The following is a 20,524-nucleotide window of genomic DNA, read 5'->3' as shown; positions in this document are numbered from 1 at the left end:
GGGAGCAATGGTTACATTTTATTTTTAACTCGGTCCCTCATAATTATAATCCAAATGTCGCTCTCTGTGCTGCACATTTTCCGGAGGAAAGCTTCCTCAATCTACGCGAGGTCAATGCAGGATTTGCACAACGGCTTGTCCTGAAAGATGGAGCAGTTCCAACTTTAAAAACAGAAGCTGTTGTTTACGAGCCACAACCTGTAAGTATGATTTTTTCGTTGATGTGTTTTCCTGTTATAGTTAGTATTGTTAATTGTACGTTGTAGCAAGGAAGTAAACGAAGGACAACGCTGTTTGGCTCCACAAACCAGTTTGTTAAATGCTAATTCATACTTATCCGACAAACACATACACACTTCTGTTTAATATCACCAGCGCAGCGAACTTGTAATGTTTGTGGTTGTTGTCGTTTATGTGATCAGTGTAAATGAATCTTTGATTATAGCTTTTATGTATTGTTTATCTACATGCTTGTTTATCTACAGGCATGCTAAACATGGTTTTGCGTTTGATTTGGCTACTGTTGTAAAGCCAATGTTTAGTGTTCGTATTGGGTTAATAGTTCTGGTGACAGATATTTGGCTACAATCGTTCTAAAAATACAAAAGTAACAGTGCCATATAGTCAGTAGCGATCACAATAGGTCTGCAGTCAAAAAATAAAAATAAAAATTCTGACCGTTTTTACAAGGAGGGACAGAGCAGTGCAGAATAATGGTTAAATATGTGGAAAATAATGCACATTTTTAAAAACGAAGCATGAACACGTTATAGTGCACCTCACAAACACAATCAAGCCTTCGAAAAAAGGTGTTTTACCACCCCTTTACCGAGCCGAAGAGAGCACATGTCACTTCTTTCCTCACAAAATTGCACTGGTTGCCAGTTGCCGCTCGCATCAAATTCAAGTCACTGACGTTTGCCTACAGAACAACCACTGGCTCTGCTCCCTTTTACCTAAACTCATTACTTCAGACTTATGTACCATCCATAAACTTGCAAGCGAACAACGTCTTGTGGTGCCATCTCAAAGAGGCACAAAATCTCTTTCTCTGACCTTTACCATGACTGTTCCCTGCTGGTGAAATGATCTGCCTAACTCAACCAGAGCTGCTGAGTCCGTAGCCACTTTCAAGAAACGGCTGAAGACGCATCTTTTTCGGCAACACTTGATCCAGTAATACTAACACTTTCTCTTATATTCTATTTATAAAAAATAAAAGAAATGACATGTACTGTTTTAGATTAAACTGAGAAGGGTCATAGCACTTGCATATTGTTGTCCTACTGTTAGTTTAACCGCTTCTATTGTTCTCATTTGTAAGTCGCTTTGGATAAAAGCATCTGCTAAATGAATAAATGTAAATGTAAATGTTAATAGGTCTTCCTGTCATGTGGGCGATCACATGACAGCAATCAGGAAGTAGACTAGCATAAAGGAGGCAAACCAACAGAGCATTAACAAATGCTTTGGCGATCACCGAACCTGGACTATGGAGTTTTATTCTTCTCACATTTCCAGTTGCAAGCATTTTGATTCACTATCACTTGGATTTTATATACACTGTTGGACACTTGCATAAGTCATTCGGACTGTTTTAGGGTATGGTGTTATGGACAGCCTGAGGTTTCCTGGTTTCACTGTGTTTTAAGTCTCTTGAGAACATTGTAAATGCACGATTGCTTTTCACTTAACAACCGTCGTCTGTCAGTGTATAATGGATTATGAGCCGCACATTGAAAAAGCAAATGCACGACTTATAAGTAATTCTAAAAATAATATAAATGCAACTATAACTGTTCTTATAATGCAGTATAAGTCTTAATGAGTCTTTATAAATATATTTATATAATAGTAACTTACTTATAAATGGGGCTATAATTCATTATAAGCATGGTCTTCATAGAAAGTGTTACCACACCTTTTTAAAAGATGAATTTAAACAATTTATTGTTATAGAATTAGGTAACTGACTTTTTTTTTCTTTTCTTTTGTCATGCACATCATGATGATTAAAGATTTAAAAATAAAACAAAAGCTACTGTTCACAAAATATGATTATAATAATAATAATAATATATCATCAATGTTTTTTTTTTTTGGAAAGGAAACATCTGAAGCAATATATATTTTTTCGGTAACACTTTATTTTCATGGTCCATTTTGAACATTGACAATAAGTAACCTTCTAACTAAATGTCAACTAACTCTCATTAAAGTATTAATAAACTGTATGCTTAATATCTGCTGACACTTTATTGTGATGGTCCCCCAATAGACATTCTACTGACTATAAGTAACTTTGTAACTACATGTCAACTTAATCTAACCCTACCAGTCTACTAATGCTCTACTAAAATGAGAGTTAGTTGACATGTAGGTGCAATGTTACTTATAGTCAACAGAATGTTCAAAAGGGACTATCAAAATAAAGTGAAATCTTTTTTTATGTATTTTTTATTTAAGAATTGTCAATAATGTTGTGCATTGCCATATGAGCAATATCACTGGTAAAATGAAGCACTTTTTGTTAGAGGGGTTAATGTCAACCGAATGCATCCTATATGATCAGATATATACAACATAAACATATTACTCATGCACATCCCTAGTCATATGATCTCCACAATATTGGCAACAATGAGGTGACCAGCTTCATGTGAAATAAAACAAGTAGACATCATTTGTAGCATAGCACACATCTAAAAAGTACTGTGTGTAAAACTTTTTTAATGAGGAATAAATTACTGATTGCACCTTTAAACCCTTTCACTTTTTATTTATTGCATTGTGGGCAGCACTGTCTCCCTTCCCCCAACACTTCTCAGTTGAGATTGATGACAAGAGAACGTTAGTGCACTCACTTTAAAACTAATCACCAGCTGCCAATCTTACACAGGAGCCTGAAGCCCCCAGTGGCCCTCGGCAGTAAATAACACATTCTGTCTGACTCCCACTTCTTGTCCCATGGCCAATTTAATTCTTCCACTGTATCTTCTGTTTGCTTTGCATTCACAAGTGTAATACCGCTCTCTCTCTCTCTCTCTCTCTCTCTCTCTCTCTCTGTGTCTCCGTGGAATTGCAGTCATCAGAAACTGAAAGGTATTGCATCCTGTGCGTACAAAATTCACCAAAGGGTGATACCTCCAAATTTGATGAAGAGCACACCCCCAACAAACATTCTACTGACTATACGTAACTTTGCAACTACATGTCAACTTATTCTACTTACCCTAATGTAGATGATACACAGGGCAATTTTTTGAGAAATGTTGCCATCAAAGGGCCCACGACCGATCTAAAATATCCAGTTAGAAATATGTTGCCAATTCTCAATGGGAAAGTGCCCAATCAGCATCGCTCTGTGACATTGCCCGGCAATATTGTTCAAAAAAGTTGCCCCGTGTATCATCACCTTAACCCTACCCCTAGTACTAATACTCAACTAATACTCTATGGGCCCTATCTTGCACACATCGCAATTGACTTTGTACACAGACACATGTATCATTCCTATTTTGTACCCGACGCACAGCGGACTTTTCCCTCGACAGACGCACGTCAGTAAATTAGGGAATGAACTTGCGCTCCCGGGGGCGGTTCAGCAAAAAGAGGAGGCGTGTTCTGGCGCAAACGTTCCCTGGTGCTATTTTGCAGTTCCAGAAAACAATTCCGCCACAGACCAGGAAAAACCATTATTCAGATGCTATTTTAAGGGGCATGCTTGGCCATAATGTAGCGTGTGCACAACGCGCATACACTTTGCTTCTCTCATCTACACAGACACAGCAGTAGCCATTTTTGCAAACCATACATAATTAAAGAAAATATTCCACATGAGGGAAATCATTGTGGTGTCCGTGAAGATGTGAATAAATAGGCATAAATCTAGCTTTCACATTTACCAAAATTATTATACGCCGGTTTAACCTAAGCTTATTTGGGTGGGTTTCTCCCATCCCCATACAATGTCACTTCTGTGTCGTTTTTACAGCCCTGACGAGAACGTCGGTCTCTTCGGCTGTGAACCGCTCCTGGTGTGCGCCTGGCAAATCCGCCATTATAATAGCAATCCGCCATGGAACAAGCATGCCTGCTCTTAAAGGGAATGTTAGATGATGCTCTGATTGGTTTATTTCACGTTACTTCAGACCAACCCATTTTAGATTTGCGTTGGGCGCAAGAGTCATTTATCCCGCCGGTATAATAGCAACAGCGCCCGATATCCGCTCACAAAGTTACTTACGTTTCGCGTTTCATATTTGCGTTTCAGATCATTAAAATTGGGCCCTATGAGAGTTAGTTGACATGTAGGTGCAAAGTTACTTATAGTCAAGAGAATGTCTAAAGAGCAATCAATTATACAGTGCAATGAAACTTCTGGAATAACAGACTATTCTCTATCTTCAAATCTTATATACACGACTTCATTAAGCGTTTATTTAATTCATATGTTGGTAAGGCTAAGGTACAATTAGTAAGTAAAGCACCATTGCAAAATGAACATATTAAGCTTTTAAGAGTATTATAAGAGTGTCACATCAGGTTTTTTTCTTTTAAACACGTTTAAAAGTAACTTTTAAAATACTTTAACTCACCTGTCAATTATATAGAGGTCTTATTTCCATTCAAAATCATATTGCCTGTCTCTTTGAGGAAAAATAAATAAATAAATAAATAAATCATACATTTTTATGTCTTTACTTCCACCATCCCTCAAGCTCGTGTTGGCAACAGACACAAAGTTTCTAATTTGTTTATAAAGGTTTTGCATATTGTTGATTTGATTTGTACACATAAAGCAAAGGCTAAGGGACTTCACTATATACATTTTCTGTTTTTCAAATGTAAACCAGTATCCCACAGAGCAGGGACCGCATTTATTCAAAGTGAATTTTTAACATTGTTGTTGCTTAAGTGTTTCAGTACAGCTTGCTGTGTAAATAAATATATATATATGATTTCCCAGTACCTAAACTTTTCAGTTTGGTGATTTGTTTCACTCTAGGATCACTTAGAGTGTTTTTTTTTGGGGGGGGGGGGGGAATTTACCTCATATTGACTGACTGTTTCTTAGACTGCCACATTTGTGATATTGAATATGATATTGTTTAAATATATTGCTTTGATTTCTTTTATGTGTACACTCACATATTTTCCTACAGTTACATACATAATGAATAAGCAACGTGGTCCCCAATTTCCACTGTGCGGTTTCACACTCTCTCACAGCCAGGTTGGGTGTCTCTAATGCAGGGCTGCAGTTTCCATCACGATCTAATTATGATATCGAGATGCGTCACAATGTATAGCATATTGTGTGGCAGTGATATACCCAGCTCTATGAATTACATTCACTACAAAAGACTGGAGTGGATCTGCTCCAACAGTGGATCAGAAAAATATCCCTCATGAGAAAGAACCTTTCAGAGTTGAAGCAGTCTATCTTCCTTAGAGGATAACACTTCTGACCAAAATGAGCAAGAGAGATACAGTGCGAGCTGCTTCTGGGGATAGAATATCAAGACTTGACAAATTAGGGCCTATGGCATTTGAAGGGTATTCGTTTTCAAAACAGAGCTTGAGTTACAATTATTAACAGAGAACGACTGTGATTTATTGTGCCGAATCAGATGGAATTGTGATTTCTGTGTTTTTTACTAAGATGGGACGGGAGTGCTTTTTATCTGGATGTGGGTGATATGGAAGGTCACATGCTCAAAGCTCTATCTGCATTTCTTTATAAAGCATTAATTAAATTGTATATAGTGGTAAGTATAAGAAATAAAACCGGTGCAAATCAAAAACTATTACATCAATTCAATAACATTTTAAAGATTTCTTTTTTTTTTCTTTTTTTTTTTGTAAAAGTATTTAAAAAAGAATGTCTCATCCATCAATTAAATGGAGGCACTCTTTCTTTCATCCATATCCATTTGACTATTTCTTTGTAAAAAGAAAATAATAGTACCAATTAAAAGATGTTGAAACCATTTTCTCAAACACTCATCAGACCAACTTAGGATCTTTTCATTCACTTTCATTTCTTCCACCTCTGGATGTGTGCATCACAATATAAGTGCTAAAGAATATTATACTAAAATATATGAAATATTTTTAACATTATATAGACTTTATACAATTAATGTTTAATTTAGATCAGGATATTTAATTGACTTTTTTATATTGGATGGGATGTTAGTAGTACTTCACCACCAACTGTTGTTTTACCCAGAAAGTTGGCAAAAGCATCATAACATACAATGTATTGTTTGAATTATGACGTCCTCTGTGAAAACTAGTCTCGTCTAAATAGGATTTTGGATGAGAATTTCCTCAAAAAGCATCTCTCCTCCTCAACTACTTTTTTTTTCTTTTTTTTTTTTTTAGCAATCAGATCAGTTTCTTTTTACGGAGAAGCTGAATACAAGCTTCACACCCAGCAATAGGCACAGCTCAGTTTGGCTTGTAAAGCTGTTTGGCTGATCCATAGACACAGGATTATTGCCAAGCACAACCAGGGGGTCTGGACAACTTCCAAGGCTTGGTTGCGTTTGATCTACTGACCTTCAAGAAGCCACAGGCAGGTGTGTTTGCCAGCTGAGTCCCCACATGGCAGCACTTAATGGGGCAAATAGGGGAATGGCAGTGCCGATAAGGCCTGTCTGGCATAGCGACTTATAGATACTTGCCACTGAGTCAACGGAGGACAATCTGTGAGTGAGAGTTTGTCAGATTGCTCCTGTCACATTACACTAACAGAGTTCCCACTAGACTTGTGTATGTGAATAATTTAGAGGAAAACCGCCATCTATTTTGTAGCGCCAATCTCAGTTTGGCATTTTATGCTGCAAGACATGGTCAAGACGACCGTTTTGGGGCAGCGCGGATCCATTAAGACCGATATTAGGACTAATTAGGAATGCATATATTGCTGAACTAAATATCAGTGTGCACTGAGGGAGAAGTTTGTTCATTCGTTTTCATGGCGGTGAACGATGCAGATGACTCTGGGGAAGTGCTCTGGCTTTGTCCTGATTCATCTGCTTTGCATAGAATCATCATCAGATAGTTGAGTTATTAATCCTTACATGCCAGTGCTTGCCTTTTAAACGTGGCTGCAAGTGCAAAAGCCTGGGTTTAGGTGCAGTCACAGTGAAACAGTTCAGGTAAAAAAGGTCCATTATCTATTGTCAATAATGTTGTGATATATGAAGCACAGCTCACACAAACATCACTTTCAAACCAAGCAGCTGCAGAAAGCTGCATCCAGATCGCATGGATTGCTATTGAAATGATTGGATTCTTCCAGCAAAAATTTGCTGAACAACAGTAAATGTGACTGAACCAACAAATGTAGGACTCTAGACTGCAACTAAAATGGTCGCAGATGTGACTAAAAGTACAAACTTGAGACAAATAAGATAGCTGCCATTGGTGTCAGTTGTGATAACATTGTGTTTGTCCATACACAATTTTGACCAATATGATCATCTCATTGGAGTGTGCACCAGTGTTCAAGTGTAAGCCATGATGTCTGATAAGTCGATAGTGATAGTGAAAACTATTATTTTTAAAGAGTCAGTCAGAACGACTCAAAATAACTTAGTCATTGAATCATTCATAGCCATTACATATCAAATGACTCCCTCACTTAACTGTGAACAATTTTTGGTTCTGTCCACATTGAACTGAACATTGAAACATTATTACATTTTCACAAATTCTGCTGTAATAAATGGTATTCTAAAACGATATTCAAATATTTGACAAAAACAAATTATTGGTCATTGTTTAGGATAGTGATATCCAATCCCAATTCACTTGTTCAGTTGTTGAATCAATTGTAAGGGCAGTAAACCTGTAATGGGTGTGGCATGGAACATGGAACCATAATTATCACAATATTCGACTTTTATTTAAATAGGCAGAAATATTCTTACAAAACAGATATGAATGGCACAAATACAATGATGATCACTAAAGTGACAGTATCAAATGGAAACTGCACAACACCCATTAAAGTGCAGCTATAGTTACAGACACTACCTCATTGCAGGAAACATTATTTTTTTTGTTACAAACATACCAACACGTATGACAACAATTCAGTAAATTGCACTGTTTGGTAATGGCAGAGCATACGTTTGGGAAAACGGCTGACAATTGTGTTATTCAGACTGCAAGGCCCTGGAGTGTTTGAGTTGAAATTGCTACCCAGGGGACCTCAGTGCTCATATAACAGGTAGCTAACAATAAATTATGAGTAGCAGGTTAAAAAAGAGAATGATTTGCATATCAAAGGTCTTTTTTTTACTCGGCTCGGTTTTTTGGGAGCAGAAACTGAGAGCAGACAGACACAGGGATGTGCATTGATCTGGATGGCAGATGAAGACAATTGTAGGGAGCAGAAAACAGAAAGCTTCTTTTCTTCAGAATCACAGACGCCAGTGCAGATCTTTTGCATTCTTTGTTCTACACAGTTTTGCCTGTTAGTCACAGGGTAAGCATTGTGATAGACGTCATAGTCAGAGTAGATCAGATAACTCAGTATTTAGATCATTTTGCATTGGAAAGTACAAAACTAATGACTTGTGGTTCAAAAAGTCAGGCCAATTCAGTGGAGTGATTGAGTTTTTTGATTCAAAACAATTATGATCTGTGACTGATTCATTTAGAAGAACCAGCTTTATAAGAGTAATTTATTTGCACATCAGACTACGCTAATCATGATGTATGTTTGTTGCTAAAGCATCTTTCTCCACTGACGGCCATTATATTCTGAGGGCTCTTTAATGTCATGTTGCATTTACAACTCAGATGATTAGATCAAAAAGTTGTGTAGTCCCATAGCAAAGAATTCATATACATTATTGATCAAAAGTAAGATTTTGATCAGTAAGATTTGATGATGTTTCTTGAGCACCAGATCAGCTTATCTGAATGATTTCTGAATGGTCATGTGACATTTGAAAACAAAAACATTACAACTTTAAAATCTTTTGAACAATATTGCATTTCCAACTCTATCTCACGACCAAGTGGCTAATTCGTACGAATTTGTACGACCTCACTCATACAAATTCTTACGATTTGTCTAAACCCCAGTGATGGGTAGGTTTAGGGGCGGGGTCAGGGGTAGGTCATTCGTACGAATTTAGCAAAAATCGTACAAATTCATTCGAGTGAGGTCGTATGAATTTGTATGAATTAACCATTTCGTAAAATATGTATGAATTACCGTGATATTTTGGTATTTCCAGGGCATCCTGCAACAGCTAAGCAACTGATAACCTTGTTAGTTTTGTCCTTTGGACAACCAACACTTGTATAATATTACTCAGGCTGCCAAATTATGTTATGATGCTAAAAGGCACTGTTCTTTTTTGCAGTTGCTTCCCGAACAAAATAGACACAACATGAATAAATGAAAGTCAGCACAAGGTTAACATCTTCATCAAATTGATGATCATTGATATAGCTTGATGTCGAGGTTGGCTCTGGGTCAACATGCTTCTAGAGATTTATTTAGAGATATACAATCTACTGTAAACTAACAAACCATTAGCCTGCTGACATTGAGCCACTGGAGTAATCGCCTCCTGATTAAATGGGTGAGATGCATCATAAAAAAATATGAGTTCTTCTGAGTGAGCTGATTATGCTGCACCCAAATGCACCAAACCACCAATACATCCATAAGATCACTTAGAAATGGTGGTGGTAGTTACAGAAAGGTAGTGTTCAAATTGAAGAAGGGCTAGATAGATCTCAACCCCCCAAGAAGTGTTAAGGGACTGTTATTGACACTGAATCATTTAATCTATTGACAGCCCTAGTTTCAGTTGTTTCATTAAAGAGGAAAGACCCAGTTAATGTGACAGACATAGTTTATTTACTTCCATCTGGTAGAAAGAACCTTTGAATACTTTTTTCCCAACTGCCATTTGCATTTCAAATTTTGACTTTAATATAAATTATATATATATATATATATATATATTTTTTTTTTTTAAGAGTTGTGTAGATGTTATGTAATATATTTGTATATTTTATAACTGTTGCTTGTGTTGTTTTTGTATTGTTTGTTGGGTCTGATTTCCCTCCTCTTTGGACAGACAATAAAGCTTTAGAATTGAATTGAATTGAATTGAATTGAATTGAATTGAATTAAAGTAAGTAAACTTACGGATAGTTTGCCCAAAGAAATATTAAAGTATTACTTACTAAACCCTCAAGTTGTTGAAAACCTTTTTATCTTCAGAACACAATATACGTTTTATTTTAATTTTTTAAATATTCTCTTATCATTGTTGTCCATCCATTGAAATTCTGAGCAATCAAACTTTTTACACTCTGAAAAGTATAAAAAATAAAAATAAAAATAAAAAAAAACCTTGAAGAAGTAATCCATTGGATTGTCGGCATCTAAATGTCGGCATCTAAAACCTGCATGCTTGACACACAAGGTTCTCTCGCGTCAAGCACACACAGCTGAGCTTCTATGTTCACCATACTAAAGATGAACGGAAGTCTTATGGGTTTGGAACATCATGCAGGTGAGAAATATTTAGTATTTTAGTTCTATTTTAGTATAATAGTTATATAATAGTTATATATATGGAAGTCAATGGCTACCGTCAACTGTCTGGTTACCAACATTCTTCAAAATATCTTCTTTTCAGTTCAACAGAAGAAAGAAACTCATACAGGTTTGGAACGACATAAGGGTGAGTAAATGATGACAGAATTTTCATTTTGGGTGAACTAACCCTTTAAGTTATAAATTTAGTAGCAATAGTATACTAAAAATCATACCAAGGTATGGTATCGTCCCACAGCCAAAAGTTTGCATGGCAAATTTCAACATACACCAGAAAGCTTCATTTGTCAATAAAGTATTTATAACATGTTACTCAACATCTGAAAAATGACTTGAAACATGGTAAAACACCAAGGCTGAAGAAAAGAGCATCTAAAATCCCACTGGACATTTTCAAGATAGCCAACAGCTTTCCCCAGGCACTCAGATTTCCATTATCCACAAACAGCAGAGTGGAGTGGATTATGACAGGTCATAAAACTGTCAAGACATGCCATCTCTTTCTCTCACCACCTTCTTGCATTTGCACTACATTGGGGTCATTGAAGCCTCGACTCTCTGACATCTGAGTGCTTCACACCAGACATATCCTGCAGATAACTTCAAATGATCATCTGAGAATCAATAGCTCTCAGTGGACCCCCATCCCAGAATTCTTTATCCTTCGCAGGCATCCTCCTCTCTCCCATAGATCATACACTGCACATAAAAGCACAGCAGATTAGACAGCTGAATGTAGCATTATGCTATTCTCTAAGCATGTGCATTTGATGAGAGTACATTTCAACACATTTAACACTAATGGGCAAAGTTGATGGCTCTGTTGAATGTGCCCTTTGGAAATAAAGGTCATGAACTAAGCAGCTGATCCTACCTTTTGTACGAGACATCAGATGTTATTCTTCAAGGTATTTTGACTGGTGTTCTCGAATAAAGTGCTTTGTTGAATCCCTGGTATCATAGTGGAGACCACATCCATAGATTTATACAAATTTTAACATTAACCTTATGAGGCCTACTGTATCAAATTTGATAAACAACCTTTGAAACCTTCTGAACTCTCAACATGATCAAAAACATTGCTATAGTTTGTTGGACACACTACTGGCTTTTGTCATCTGATTGATAGTTTACACTTTTTTACTGTAGCAAGTAAAAAGCCTAGCATAGTTCTCAAAATTTCCCCCTTCAGGTGGTTGTTCATGCGTCTTTGTGCTGTGAAATATTTACAAATCAAGAAAAACTTTAGAACATTGCTAACAGTTAGTTAGAATAACTAACTATAAGCAATATTTCAAGATGAACACTTACTTGAAAAAAAAAAAAAAATCATAGTTTAAAATCATAAAATGTGTGAGCATCATATTCTCCTAAATCATACTATATGGGCCATTAAAGTCTATCTATGTAAAGTAAAGGTTTCAAATATGATACAAAACAAGCGCATGTCAATATTTTTTTTCCCCAAAGGTTCAATAAACTTTCATAGAAAAATTTGTATAATCTTGACTATTATTTAATATGTCACGCTTTACAGGGTTAAACAATTGCTGTCACCTTTGGTGATACTAGTTGCACAACAACAAACAAATAAAGCACACTTTATCTTTAAATATCAAAGAGTTCTAAAGAAGACAAGATACATATTTGTTGTTCTGTCTGTTCTACTTGTTTGCAAGAACAGGGTCCTTCTGAGACTCATTAAAAAGGCACAAAAGAATGTACAGAAAGTAAATTACCAACAAGATGACATTTTGTCTTTGTTAGAGATACATATAAGATGTGGAAAGGTAATTGCTGAACAAATATACTGTGTTTCTTAATTAGTCCAATATCCAGGACCCAGAGTTCTTCTAAACAAAACTAATTTTGACCTTAATAGTTTGATTCTTAACTTTAGCAAGGACATGGAATGCACAGACAATAGCTGTGCACTTTGCTATCTAGACCTTGCAACTTTCTTCCATGCTGCATCCAAATATCAAACCACCATCTCACTGTTTAGCAGCACGTCTTTATCTCAAGCCCTATTCCTGCTTAAAGGACTCAACGACCATCCCTCGTGATTCAGATAATGCAATACAAACGTCAAGTGAGATTTTGTGACAAGCACTGATTTCAAACCAGATTAACGGGGGCGTGTTTTTCAGATTTCGGCCTGATGGTGGGCCCGTTAGTTTTCCTCTTGTAGCAGCGCTGAATAAATCCAGCTTTGTATGGAGCGGGTATCCGATGGCGAGTTAATCCCACAGAGACACAGCAGGCGAAAGACGGCTCTGTTTCCCCTGGCCTGAAGGGCTGGAGTGGAGAGAAAAAGCCTCCGAAGCCATCTTTAAAAAGAGGCTGCAGACCTGAGATAATCGTTTTTGTTCACCAGTCATTGCTTAAGAATGGCTTAAGAGCACATTCCCGTTTTTAATCTTTCTGAATGCCAAAACTGTAACTTTAGGAGCCATGCAGATATCAGGGTGGTGCATTTTGGATGTCTTTCTACTTATAGTCTTATTTACCGAAGCGCTGTCCCGCTTTAGTGAACGTGATTTGATCAAGTGGAACATATTCCTGAATCAAAACCTTTGTTGATCCTGGAATAACATCCCAGTTCAACCAGTTAACAGTTTATGTCAAGTTTAGGTTTACAACCAGGGTTAGGTGTTTCTACATCAGTGTTATGGACCTATAATTTTCCTCTGATTTTAGGGATGATTTATGGGGATAAGAGATGACATCATTGAACGAATCATTATTTTAAGCCGGCTCACAGAATTTAACTTTAATTCCAGATTGATGACACAAGACGCACATCCAGAGTAGCATGAATGCTCCTCGCACAGCACTGAATGAGCCAATGAGTACGTTTAGATGGGTTATTGAACCAAAGAATCGGTTAGAAATGCAAAAAAAAAAAAAAAAAAGAATAAAAAAACCCCAAATGATCCGCTTCTAACTGTCAAAGTTTTCCGAGGGTTATCCAGGTTCCAGTCTGTCATGACTGGAAATCTGACCTTCATCTATGCCTGTAGGTTTGATGCGTTCATTTCAGGACATGCTTATTGACTGGACATGTCTAGACATGCTCACTGGCTCATTGAGTGATGCACAAGGAGCATGTGCGCTACTTCAGATGTGCAACTTCAGTCATCAACCCAGACCTAAAGTTTGATTCTGTGAACTTGAACATCACCACTATACTCAAATACTTCATGTAGAATGAAATAAAATCTGAACTTAGTAAACTTAGCTAAACGTACACATGTCCAAATAACTTGATGGAAATTATTTTGAAGGAAGTTGTTATGTTAATAACAATAAGAATAATAAGGTCCAAATTTTCTTTACATATAATGCTACACATAGGCAGCCAGAAATTGATACTGGTTACATCCATGGCTCTTTAATATAGTACTTTTATATTAAAGCAACCTGAGTTTTTGTTAGCAGGTCTTCAACTCAAGCACACCCTTGACACTTCACTATATAGTAACATATAGTACCTTAACCATTAACAAGTGTTCCCCTTTTTCTTATTTTGCTTAATATGCTTTATGTACATATGCATATATAACACTTTATTTCAACATTAACTCAACGTTATCCAGCCCCTTGCAAAGCATGATGGAAGTGGAAATTGTGTTCCTAGTTTCTATAATACTACTTTAATAAAACAAAAATCATTAATCTAATCTCAAATTAAAAAGATAAATTGGTTGAACATGATTAAATGAAGTTGACAACATCTTGAAAGAATTCTGTTTAACTTGTTTTAAATTGAACAAGCCACATTTTATTTTTTTTTGAGTGTTGTTTTCAACTAAGACTTTCCATACATAAATAAAATATTTAAAAACTGTAAATAAATATGATTAAGGCCTACACTGATCAGTTATTTTCTGCAAAGGCTGTGTATACAGAACATAACAAACAATACATTTTAATTATAGAATGGGTCTTACCATGTCCATAAATAAGTGAATGAATACATTTTTCAGTTACAGCTTTGCAGTAGCAATTACAAAAGGAATATTTCACGCCGAATAAAAACTCTGTCATTTACTCACCCTCATGTTGCTCCTAACCCGTTTGATGTTTTCAACCGTGAAACACAAAGATGAGGGATGACAGGATGGTGATTGTAACTGTCAAGCTCCAAAAAACATATAAAAATCCCAACGACAGAAGTCCAGTGGATTCATGTGCATTTTAACAAGCCTTGGGAAGTCGTAAGATTGTTTTGTGGTTTTCTGGTACAAAAATGCTGAAATGTTCCACTCCATGATATTTTGAAGCAGTCCCAACTCCACAGAGGGGCCAGGGTGATATCAGGGTGTTCTACAAAATACAGGTAAACTGCACACACTGTCTCATACCGCAATCTTAGTTACTTATTATAAATACGTTTTTTAAATAACTGCTTCAACTTTTTTGGTTTTCGGTATGGGTGTGTGCAGTTAATGTTGTAGAACCAAACGTCAAAGTATTGTCACCAAAGGATTTATTTTAGTCATAAATTTAAAAACTAAAACACCATAGGAAAATCTCAAAGGAACCAGTGGTGAATTAGTCTTCCTGGTTTTGACGTCATTCCTGCACCAATCTACAACAACTAATCACAAAGTTGGTGGATTTCATGAAATCAGATAAGCTGGAAAACGATTACTAACCTATTAATTTAATTCTGATTATATTTCGATATCTATAGAAAGCACACCTTCTTTCTTCTGCTCTCTCACCCATTACACACACGTAGAGCACATAGAAATGTTGTCAGCGCTGCCCTGCGACTTTATCAATAAAACATAGTATAACCATAATATAAGCGGAATAATTGACTCCGGGCCGTTGAATTGCTAACAACATTATTTTCTAATAATTCAACAGCCCATCATAATTATTCTTTACTTTAGTTTTTATTTTTGTATTTTCACTTTTATTTTTGTTGAAAACTGTAATGCATATGTTTAACTGAACACCTCCGACCCACCAGGAATATCACTTGGCTCACCTTGCATCTCAAAGCTTGAGCCGGTGTTGTTTTGAAGTATGATGGATCCACGGAAATGACTAAAAACGCTGTCTTACGCAGGCCAGACAAGTATTTTGGCAGTGTCACTTTGTAAAGAAAGACTACGCTCCCACGTTCATACGCATTCAAATGCGCATACCTATAGATACTATAGATACATACATACTACGCATGTGCATGGCCTCACCGTTTTCACAGATTAACTTTTTTTTTTTTTTTTACATGGAGATTATAATGGTATCATTTTCAAAACGTGTTTTCAAAAACGTGCACTTTGAAACCTACTTCAAAGTTTGCATTCTCAGGCCACCAAAACGCGTTGTCGTGTAAATGAACAGCCAGAACGCATTAAAAGTTTTCTGTTTTCAGTTGAAAATGGTGTTGTGAAAGCGGCCCGTAAGTTAATAACCCAGTTATTTACTTAAAATTCCACAAGGCAGTGTGGCATATTTAGTTAGCCTCCACTGATTTCACAGAATACAAACTAAATAAAATATTGTATAATAATCATGGCATTTTGTTTAATGTACCACCTTTTACAAAATATGTTCCATAGTCTGTATATTTTTTTCTGTACATACCTCTCTGTGATGTACAATAACATGACACACGAGGCATTGCATCTACTTCAGCCGCCTGACTGAATGCAATATGCTGTGCTTGTGGGTTTGCCTCTTTCAATAGCACAACTAAACCTGACAAATACTCCAGAGACTGAGTTTCTGTGTGGAGTTCAACAAGATGAATGGTTGTTCTCAAACAAAGAAACTTACACTTTCCAACCCCCTGCTTTGCTTCCATAAACATCTATGATATGACTATTCATCCACACCCTTCTCTTCCCAAACCCCCTAGAAATTGAGTTTAATTCATTCCATAGAAAGAAGACATTCCTGTTTTTAAAATGGCACTTTCAAGAGGATTCCCTCTTTCAAGGGCTGAGTCTTTTATAGTGGGACAAGCTTTCTCCCAGTACTGTGGGAAACAGAGATGGTCCATTGATTCCAGAACCTCATTACACACTGCATGGCCCAGGTCCTTTGAATAAGAGGCCACCTCGACTCAAATAAACTTGCCTTCCCCTTAGAATACCATGGCTTTTTGTATTAATGAAGGATCTGGTCCAAATGAAACACCCCTGGTCATACTCTATAACTGTCCTTCGGTGCCTGCAGGCTAATATTCCTCTAGTACTGTCTTCAACCCTTGTGTGGTGTACAGTGTGTGGTCATTGAAAATGTGTTCAGATATATATTCTTCACAGAAAATGAGCTACGGCCAGTGAGTCTGAGTTGGAATATTAATCATATCATTTTTCTTCTGATAAAAAATGAAAACGGGTCCTACAGACCCGAACACCATACAAGGGTTAAACAATGATGAAATGTGCATATAGTATCTCACCATTCCTGCCAGAGGTTAATGGAAGTTGTGGTTTTCAAAATGAGCTTATAGGTATCAGCTCGAAGTAACCATAAAAAGGGTGAGAGGCTAACACACTTTTCAGATGGTTTAATGTAGCACTCAGTTTCCCCAGAGTAAAGAACAAGTAGATAGGGTCCCTGAATTAGTTATTTTGGCAACAATTCAAAACCCTCCAAAGTCAATAACTCTAGCGATTCCAAGGGTATTTGCAGAGTAAAAACACACACAAAAAAGTCAATATTAACCAAGTTGTAAATGGAGGCCAACAGTCACAATATATCAGGTGCCTTTAAAAAAAAGTTTTGGTGGTTGGATATTAGTGATGTTATTGCGTTGTGGTTTCACTTCATATTTCAAAACAGACAGAAGTGATCTGAAAGAAGATATTTAATTAAGACCTAAGCACCTCACACTATTGTTCCCATCAGTTATCATCAGAGTCTATTATAGAATATATATGGTCTGTTGTTTTTGTTTTTATTTGCAGACATTTTTTAAGGTGGTGTGCAAACAAATAGCATGCTTTCCAATAAATATGCAAAGGAAAATGCCTGTGGTGATCATCAGCTTAATTATAAACCTTTCACTGAGGCTAATTCATTTTAGAGATTAAAAAAAAAAAACACAAAAAAACACGTTTTATGTTTAAACATCTGTCAGTTATTGGCCCTATATAATATACATTATGAAACAAAAACAAGGTATCACACCAAGAATGAGATGAGAATCATTTTGGTCATTCATATGCTTAATACAGCCCATTTTACAGTGCATATTTTACTGATAATTAAAACAAAATAATACAATTAAATAGCTGCCAAATGAAGCGAAGGAAAGCTTTGCCACTAGACAATTGTTGTCCCCAATTTTGTCACAATATTTGCAGTTTGGTATAAATAGGACTCTTAAATGTGCATCCATAATTCTCTATACACTTGAAATTGGTAGAGAAAAGTTTGTGACACTTTTCTTTTCTTTTTTTTCAAACCCCTAATCCTAACCCTAACCTTATAGTAATTACATGTAGTTAATTACAGTTACTCAGTACTTAAATGTATACGTACACTGTAACAAGGACACCTTATAGTAAAGTGTAACCGAAACTGTTTACTGGCATCCATCAATGACACAATGATTGAAAATACCATCGTACCATGAAAACTCATTTTCATTAGGACATTTAGATAATTGTGAAATGTAATGACTTATGCGTCAGATCAATGCAGATCTTGCATTTATATATTATAAATATTTATATTTTTATATGTTGGAGCATATAAAAGGAGAGGCCTCTCTCTAACCCTAAACCCACTCAACAATATAATACACGTAACTAAAATAAAGGGACAAATAAAAGGACAGTCACAGGTACAGTATGTATTACAAAAACTGACCAAAAACAGAATAAAAGTAGTAAAAATAACTCACATTGCATTCCAAGTCTTCTAAAGCCATATGATATCTTTATGTGGAGAACAGAGTGGATATTTTAATCGCTGAAAATAATCCTGCTTCGTGGACTCAAGAAGTCATATCTCATTCAAAAGATACACCCAACTCTTTAGCATGACGCAATCAGTCAGGAGGCACATGCAGTGATGCTATTTCACAATCAAAGCTGACGTAACACTTCTTTGGGTGGTAGTTTTTCAGAGAGAGAGAGAGAGAGAGAGACGGAGAGAGAGATTGCATCATGAACTACATCAAATACCATCTGATTTTAGAAAACTCAAAATCCAAATTGATTTGAACATGATATCAAGCATTTGGAGTGACACCTTATGTCACCAAACACTTAGGTCTGCTATTTTCAGTGTAAGATCTACATAGTAAATATCTCGATTTTTTTTTTTTTTTTTGCCATTTTGTTCAGGGGTCCCAGTATGCTGGAGTGAATACCTCCCTTTGCCCATCATTAATAAAAGTGTTCATCTTTACATCATCTATTATCTCAGTCTTGCGTTAAGATAAGCATTTCCATTTTTTAAAGACCTTCATTAATTGCCTCATTAATTCAAGTAAAGCACACTAAGGTATAAGGACTTTCAAAACTCATTAAAATCAGTGCCAGAGCAAACATCAAACTCTCATCAAAGCTTAATTAGGGCACAACCACAAAGGTTTACAGTCACTATTTTTTTAAAAGCAATACTTCATGGATTTTGAATGCATTTCCTTGGTGTTAGATCAAATGGTGATTGTTCATCATAAGAGTCCCTTGTTCTGACACGAGTGGGCAGACAAGAGTGAACTTTCTATACTGGAAAAAATAAAAAACAGATCTATAATCAGTTCTGAAAAACCGCATCTTAAGCAAGAGCTTCAAAAGGACAGACTCAAAATCCGCGAACGAGTTGAGGGCATATCAAAATCAATTCCCTTTAACAGTGTCAACTGCTCTCAGATGATTGAACAAGATAATGTTAAATGTGGAGAGAGAGTCTGTAGCCCCAGGTGATACATGTTCCAATAATAATGCATTTGTTTTTCACCAAATATCCAAAATGGGATAAAAGCATCTAACATGATTTGTCTAAACACCAGCCTTTTTAGTGAAGATGTGTTGAATTTTAATAGCTATATTTTGGGCGGTCACACTTTATATTAGGGTCCTATTCTCACTTTTCACTAACTATGACTTTTGCCTCAAACTTTTCAGTTTTTCTCAATTGCTAAAACACAATTTCTGAAACCTTGCTCCATTTTCTGAAAACATTAAACACAAAACCTCATCTTCAAGCACTATTTACAAAACCTCTGACTCTTGCAAAATGAAACGTTCGCCTCAAAACAGTTTTACCTGTGTTCAAAATCAAACACTGCTCTCAAATCATAAAGTGATCAAAATGATATACACTATCAAGCAGTCTGTAAACAATACACCAAAAAAATAGAAAACACATTGTTCAAAACATATAGTTCTCAGGGAGAAGTAAATTTTTTATCTCAAAACAAATTTAATATTTTTCCGTCGTTGTCTTTTGATGAACGAAAACATGTTCTATCATAGTAGCTCAAAATTGATCAGAAATTACTACTCTGCTTTGCTCTTTGCAATTTTTACCCTGTACCCTGAATCTCACAAACTTGTCCTTTGTCTCTGTGATACTGTAATTCTTGTCCTTTGTTGATATGAACCTGCAACCAGTCAAAATCTATTGAGCAGTCAGTACTGTTAACAAATGGAAAGCACAATGTTCAGGGCCATACAATTTGTTCATTGTACAGTACACAGCCTACAATGCACTGTACTACAGTATACAATACTAAAAGGGACAAAAATCAAAGGAGTAAACATGTGATCAATATGCTTCTTGTCTTTGGGCTGGGTCAGGCCAGGCCTTCGTTGACATCACAAGCAATATTGTCCCTCCTCCTTTCTTGCTCTCCTCTTCCTCCTCGTCGCCCACCTCGCATACGCACTCGTCCTTGTCCTCTCACATTGTTTCTTCTATCCATTCTCAGACTTTCTC

The sequence above is a fragment of the Rutilus rutilus genome, assembly GCF_951802725.1.
Source record: "Rutilus rutilus genome assembly, chromosome: 14".
Lineage (NCBI taxonomy): Eukaryota > Metazoa > Chordata > Actinopteri > Cypriniformes > Leuciscidae > Rutilus > Rutilus rutilus.
This window is presented reverse-complemented; position numbering follows the sequence as displayed.